The sequence below is a fragment of the Lycorma delicatula genome, chromosome 12, assembly GCF_047948215.1.
Source record: "Lycorma delicatula isolate Av1 chromosome 12, ASM4794821v1, whole genome shotgun sequence".
Classification (NCBI taxonomy): Eukaryota; Metazoa; Arthropoda; class Insecta; order Hemiptera; family Fulgoridae; genus Lycorma; species Lycorma delicatula.
The window spans coordinates 54,231,072-54,238,902 of NC_134466.1; positions in this window are offsets into that span (position 1 = coordinate 54,231,072).

A 7,831-nucleotide genomic window follows, 5' to 3' on the forward strand; every position below is an offset into this window, starting at 1 on the left:
ACAAATCAGTTGATTTCGAAGTCGAGAATTCTAAGGTTTAAATCCTAGTAAAGGCAGCTACTTTTATACGGATTTGAATACTACATTGTAACACACCGGGTAGGTCTAGTGATGAACGTGTCTTAACAAATCAGCTGATTTGGAATTGAGAATTCCAGCGTCCAAGTCCTAATAAAGTAGTTATTTTTACACGGATTTAAATACTAGATCGTGGATACCGGTGTTCTTTGATGGTTGGGTTTCAATTAACAACACTTGTTAGGGAATGGTCGACCTGAGATTGTACAAGACTGCACTTCATTTACATTCATTCATAACATTCTCTGAAGTAATACCTCAGGTCGGTTCCGGAGGCTAAACAGATAATGAGTGATCCAAGATCTTACCGCGTCTTTCAGTTTCAGTCATAATGAGGAAACTTAACAATATCCCTCTTAAATTACGTAAAAAAATTAATATCTCACGACCCCAAATTCGGTAAAACTGGAGATAATGGAATAGATTGAAATGTCATCATTCTAACAACCTAGCGAATTCTGTGGCCGAGCGTTTTTGTACTGCAGAATTATCGGATCCACAGGTCATACACAGCTTTAATTTCATCTGCAAATTACTTTTTCTAACATTAAAGTTTTGCCACCTTATTTTTCCCGTGAATACATATTAAATATAATAATTTTCATATAAGTTAAATTAAAAAAAAAATTATATAAATAATCAATTTGTTCTCATAATGAAGCAAGTATTACTAACAAAAAAATTCTAATAACTTACAAATTAACGACAATTTTCTTGAAAAATTTAAACACAAAATTTTATTTGTGATTAGAAACTGAAATAATTTCAAAACAATTGTAGATGTACTCACCTGAAACAGAATTATTAAAACCGGTTAGCAATAATAATTTAAAAAAATATATTCTAGCCTACAAGATTTATTTTTGAAAATTTCATTCCGTTTCTAAAATTACGGAGGCTATTCGAAAATTAATTTCCGAATCGTTTAAAAAAATCCATTTCGGCACGCTGGAAGGCGGAGGAAGATTTCACCGGTGCTAAGTAGGGAATAAAAAAGATTTCCACATTAAAGTTAAGAAAACTTCAAATTTACTCAATACGACAACGGTTGCGTGTGAAAAAAATTCCACATGTTTAGCATACAAGTCGCATCTTCTTACAATTCCAGTAGCATTTTGGTCATCCCATACCGTAAGGGTTAGTCGTATCAAAAATTGTTACAAACAAAAGTTTTAGGTAATGTTTAGAGGACTAACTACCACTTTAAATCGATTCGATATTGTGCCTATTAAGGGAGGTATGTTATTTTGTCTTCGAAACTCCACTTTTTCTTTCCCCTGGGCCAATGGTTGGTGATATCAAAAAACTTTACTCTGGTAAGTTTTAGGCCTATATCCAAAGAATAGTAGAAACGAATTCGATAATTTACTTAATAAGAAAGTTATAGCGATATTTTGTTTTTTCGAAAAAGTCCCCACCATTTACACCCCCATTGTCCGATTTTTCCCGTTAACGAATTCGACGGAGATTTTTAATTGTTATATTTTATATAAAAATTTAAAAGTGATTGGCCCAAAATTACGGCAGATATCGTGTCCACAAAAAATGATTATACTCGTAATTCTTATCATTATCGGGCACAAAATTCCAACCAATCGTATTCATTGTTTTATACCCAATCATGAAGTGAGAGTAATTCTTATCATTATGTAGCACAAAATTCCATCCAATCGTATTCATTGTTTTATACCCAATCATGAAGTGAGAGTAATTCTTATCATTATGTAGCACAAAATTCCATCCAATCGTATTCATTGTTTTTTAACCAATCATAAGGTGAGAGTAATTCTTATCATCATCATGAACGAAATTCCAACCAATCGTATTCGTTGTTTTTTAACCAATCATAAGGTGAGAGTAATTCTTATCATCATCATGAACGAAATTCCAACCAATCGTATTCGTTGTTTTTTCACCAATCATAAGGTGAGAGTAATTCTTATCATCATCATGAACGAAATTCCAACCAATCGTATTCGTTGTTTTTTAACTAATCATAAGGTGAGAGTAATTCTTATCATCATGATAAGTGACAGTGGACAACCTTCCCTGACTCCCCTTCCTATTTTGGACTTTTTCTTTCGTTGATTTGAATCTCCGGTTTTTGTATTTTATACAGATTCGGAATTAATCTTCCGATTAGACCTGTAATTATAGAAGTTGTTCTTCTGCTTAAAACAAACTAACTGCTGTTATGATTATTCATCCTACAATATTTTGGAAATTCTTCTATGTACTTAATCATAAATTAGAAATTTATAAAAAGATCAAAACTTTACAATAAATAACAAAAATTATTCAAATTGAATAAATATTAGGAAAGATAAACATTTAAGTCAGCCAAAATAACGGTTTTGAAATTTTTCGTTTACAACTTCTGTTAGATTTGCTTAAAAATATAACAGCTCATACTTTAACCATTTACAAAAACATACAGTAATTTAATTGTTGAAAAAGTCAAATCTACTAATTATCTGATATTTTTTATACGGAATTTCCCACGAAAAAACGTTTTCCTAAAAAAACTTGTTTTTTCGACACCGAATTTTATGTTTTACGTTGGATATCTTAAAAATTACTGAAGTTACAGTTCTGCGACCTGTTTTATCCTATTTCCTAGCTTAAAGTACATAAGAAACAAACAACTTTATTCCTTAAGTTTGGTCCCAAAAATTACAGGACTACTTTTTATTAAAAGATTTCACCCAGATTTCAGGGTGAAATCTTGCACTAACTCGAAAAACAAAGCGTTTCCAGATCTATGTTTATATGAATTTTTTTACCAGTAGAACTTGTCCTGAAACTCTCTCCGTTACTTTGTGGAACACTCTTTATGTATATTAATTAATCTGATACAATTTTTTAAATATAGCTTGAATTAAACTGGATTGATTCAAATCGATCCTACTGTCGCCTTTAATGTAAAGCTTGCGCAGCTCTGATGTAACGGTTAGTTTTCTATTTGGGCTTCAATCATTTGACAGGTTTGATGCACTCCATTCCTTTCTAGTCTGTGCCTGTCTTTTAGCCTTAATATGCGTTTATTATCTATCCTACATTCTTAAATAATTTTTTCATACTTTTAATATTAATGTAATTTTACCGTGTTTCTACTTTTTCCGTAAATTCGCTCACTGTGATTCATTTTTACGTAATTCTGTCGGATATTTGTTCCTTTTAAAATTTCTTCATTTTACATTCTTTTTATTTCTTGTCCTCATTCATTTAACTGGTTTGATGCAGTTCTCCAAGATTTCCTATCTAGTGCTAGATGTTTCATTTAAATATACATTTATATATGATTTTTAAACACGGCTCTAAACCCAATTTTTTCCTTTCTACTTTCTTGTACAAAGTAAAGCAAGAATTGTGATCGCGAAAATGTCAGTTTTCAGATTTCAACGGAGATATCCATTTTGACCATCCCCGAATCCAATTTGACTAGTTTCGGCGTGACGTATGACGTACGTACGTTTGTGTCGCATAACTCAAAAACAATTAGCCGTAAAATGTTGAAATTTTCGATTTACGACTGTTGTAACATCTAGTTTTGCACCTCTCCTTTTGTTGCTATGGACAAATACAAAACAATTTGGATATTGGACTTTTTCTTAACTGCAGTAAGTAACCTTCATTGAGATCCTTTCAACCATATATAACTTTTTTTTGTCCAATCATTTGACTGGTTTAATGCAGCTTTCTAAGATTCCCTATCTAGTGCTAGTTGTTTCATTTAAATATACTCCCTACATCCTACATCTCTAACAATTTGTTTTACATATTCCAAATGTTGCTTGCCTGCATAATTTTTTCCTTCTACCTGTCCCTCCACTATTATTTGACTATTCCAGGATGCCTTAATATGTGGATTATAAGTCTGTCGCTTCTTTTAAGAATATTTACGTATTAAATGCAATATGACTATATGTATATATATAAATATATATATTTGTTTTGAGGGTTATATTGTTATCGCGTTATAATATATATTTTTAGTAAATATTATTGTATAGTCGAGTTCGATGATAACTAGTTAAATAATATCTAGTGGAACACCTGATTTTCATAAATTACATAGATACAAATTTTTCATGTTTAGTTTTTCGTTAGTCGATAAAAATCTCTTTTTTATTATTACGGTTCGGACCTTATGAATTGCATTAATAAATTTTTATTTGCATTCTGTTCCATTTTCTGACTGTACTCTAAAGTTTTCACTAACTTTATCCCTTTTTGGGAAAATTTTCTTTTTCATTGTCTCTGAATTTTTTTTTTTCTTAAAATATTTTGGTCTGAAATTTCTTTTTCTTTAATTTTTTTAATCTTTTTCGATTTTTTGAAACCTGTAATTTTTATTTTTTAATTTAGAAAGATAATTCTTGCTGTTAATTTATTTCTTCTATTCATTTTAAATGTCCGTAAAATTCAAATCTTCTTATTTCACTGTTATTTTTTCAAATTTCTAGTGATTTTTTTAATTTTATCGTAAGACATTTTGTTTTTTTTTACATTCCAGTCTTTTACATTTTTCCAGTCTTGATTCTTTAACTGTCATGATCACTTTTGCAGCGTATAATCATTCTGGTTTATATCAATTTTCTTATTTTTTTTTTGTCTTCAGTCATTAGACTGGTTTGATGCAACTCTTCAAGATTCCTTATCTAGTGCTAGTTGTTTAAATTTAAATATACCCCTACATCCCACATCATAATCATCATAAAAATTTTTTTAACATATTCCAAACGTTGCCTCCCTGCACAATTTTTTCCTTCTACCTGTAATGGTCTATATGTCTGTTTCTTCTTTTAACTATATTTTTTTCAAATGCTTCTTTCTCCATCGATTTGCTGTAACACCTATTCATTTGTCACTTTATCCACCCATATGATTTTTAACATTCTCCTGTAGCACCGCATTTCAAAAACTTGTAATCTTTTCTTTTCAGGTCCTCCGATCGTCCAAGTTTCACTTCCATATAAAGCTACGCTCCAAACATATACTTTCAAAAATCTTTTCCTGACGTTTAAATTAATTTTTGATGTAAACAAAATGTATTTCTGACTGAAGGCTCCTTTCGCCTGTGCTATTCGGCATTTTATATCGCTCCTACTTCGTCCATCTTTAGTAATTCTTCTTCCCAAATAACAAAATTCTTTTACCTCCAATCCTTTTCTCTTCCTATTTTTAAATTCAATGGTTCATCTTCATTATTTCTACTACATTTCATTACTTTCGTTTTGTTTTTGTTTATTTTCATGCGGTAGTTCTTGCGTAGGAGTTCATCCATGCCGTTCATTATTACTTCTAAATCTTTTTTACTCAGCTAGAATTTCTATATCATAAGCAAATCATATCATCTTTATCTTTTCATCTTGTACTGTTACTCCGGATCTAAATTTTTTTTAACATCATTAACCGCTAGTTCTATGTAAAGATTAAAAACCAACGGGGATAGGGAATATCCTTGTCAGATTCCCTTTCTTATTACGGCTTCTTTCTAAACATTTTTACATTCTATCAATAATTTAATTTTCAGTGATTTCTTAATTTTAAAGGCTACAATTCTTTAATTTAGTAGATGGTCTATTATCAATATGTTTTTACCGTAAGCGCTACACATTTACCAAACAAAAAATTATTTAAATATATCTTTCTATGAGGGCGGTTCACGAAGTTCTCAGGATGACATAGAAAACAAGACTTTTTTCAGAAATTTTTCTTTTTATTTTCCAGCATAGTTACCTTGCAATTTGATACAATTAGACATAAGACTTTCCAATTTAATATGCTCAGAATAATGGATTTATACAAATCTACAAAATACGCTGTTGTCTTTGTTTTGACCTTATTATTTGAACTGAATCGTACCTAGTGAGCCATTTATTCAGGTTTAAGAAGAGGAAGTAACCGTTGGAACCCAAATCCGACACATGTAGAATCACTTAGAAGCGTAGATCGCTTAGAATCACGTAGAATCATGTAGAATCACTTAGAAGCGAGTTTTGTAATAACAACAGAAACATTTGTGCAGACGCATTATCATGGTGAAATTGCATTGTGTTTTGGCTAGACGAATTACGTTTAGCCTAAATAGCACAATAAAATCGGTCCAGCAATGAAATTTAATACTCACAGGTGATGACCTTTTTCCTGGAAGTTATAACCATCATCCAAGGAGAATCCCAAAAAACCTTAACTATGACGTTTCCTGCAAATGGTATTCAGTTTCATGTCCTCCTAAATCATGATAAATAAACTATGCAATTCTTTTCTTCTTACTTAAGTAAAGCATATAAATTTATTAATGTAGTTGAGTTCAACAGATGTTTTTATATTATATATTTTGTCTTTATAAATATAGTATTGTTAATGTAATTCAGACAGTAAAAGATTTAACTTAAAATGTGATTTAACTTAAATATGAATATATTAAATATAATACTCATTAAAAATAAATATTTTACACGTACACCATTTTTAAACTCAACAATGTGAGATAAGTTACTAATAATATAATATTTAAATAAGTGAAAATGTATCAAAACGTGTTATAAAATAAATATAAATAAACTATATATTGATCACACTAACAAGTACTATATTTAATGATTCAGAGACATAAGTTCTGAATAATGGAAGGTGCACATAGGCACACTTATTTAAACGAGATAGAACAGTTTTCGTTTTTTTTTTTGTGGTAGAGGGGGCACTTTCCACCTACCTCTATTTATTGCTATAAAGAAGTGAAAACTTCTTTAGGCGCGTTGTGTCAGAATTTTTTGTAGATACAAATTACATGGGGAAAAAAATTGCTAACTAGTAATCAAAATCTGTAACGTAACGCAAGACGCTAAGCATATATATATGAAAGATTTTATTAATCGAATTATTAATTATTCGATTTTACCAATCGAATTTAACGATAATAATCCAGAGTTATACTTACAAAGTAACAAGTGTAATATTACATCAAGGATTTTTGATTCGTAAAGGTCATTATACTAATTTTATTAAAAAAGGAAAAATATGGTATGAAGTGAATGATATGACTAATAAAAAAAATTCAATTTGAAATACAATTACATAAGTCAAACAGATATTTCTTCCGCTCAAAAAACACACATTTCTGTAATATAATAAAACTGTTTTTAACAAAATGATACTAATATCAGAAAAGGTAAGACTACATTTCTATTATCAAAATCTGTAATTAATTTAGTATTTTGTTTAAAAAAAAAAAAAGTTAAATAAAACTCTTACCGGCCCGATTTCATTTATATGCAATACATATCACATTTACAGAAATAATACAATTCTTATTATTATTATTCGTTGTTTAATAAATGAAGTCAGGCCGGTAAGATTTTTGGAACAAATTTCTGTATTTTTTGCTTATTATATGGAACGCTTAAACACTGTTTATCTATTATTGTATATCTATTATATATTACACATATTTAACATGTATTTTTGAAGTGAAAACTTCTTTAGGCGCGTTGTGTCAGAATTTTTTGTACTTACGAATTACATGGGAACATGGGAAAAAAATCGCTGACTCGTAATCACAATCTGTAACGTAACGCAACACGCTAAGCATATATATATGAAAGAGAAAAAGACATAGAGCGAGAATATGTATACGCATATATGAGTGTATAGTATAATATGTAGTAGCAATGGATAGGAGGTGTGAGAAAAAACTGCCGGTGATTCACAATAATTCTCCCTCTCTATCGCTCATAATAATAATAAT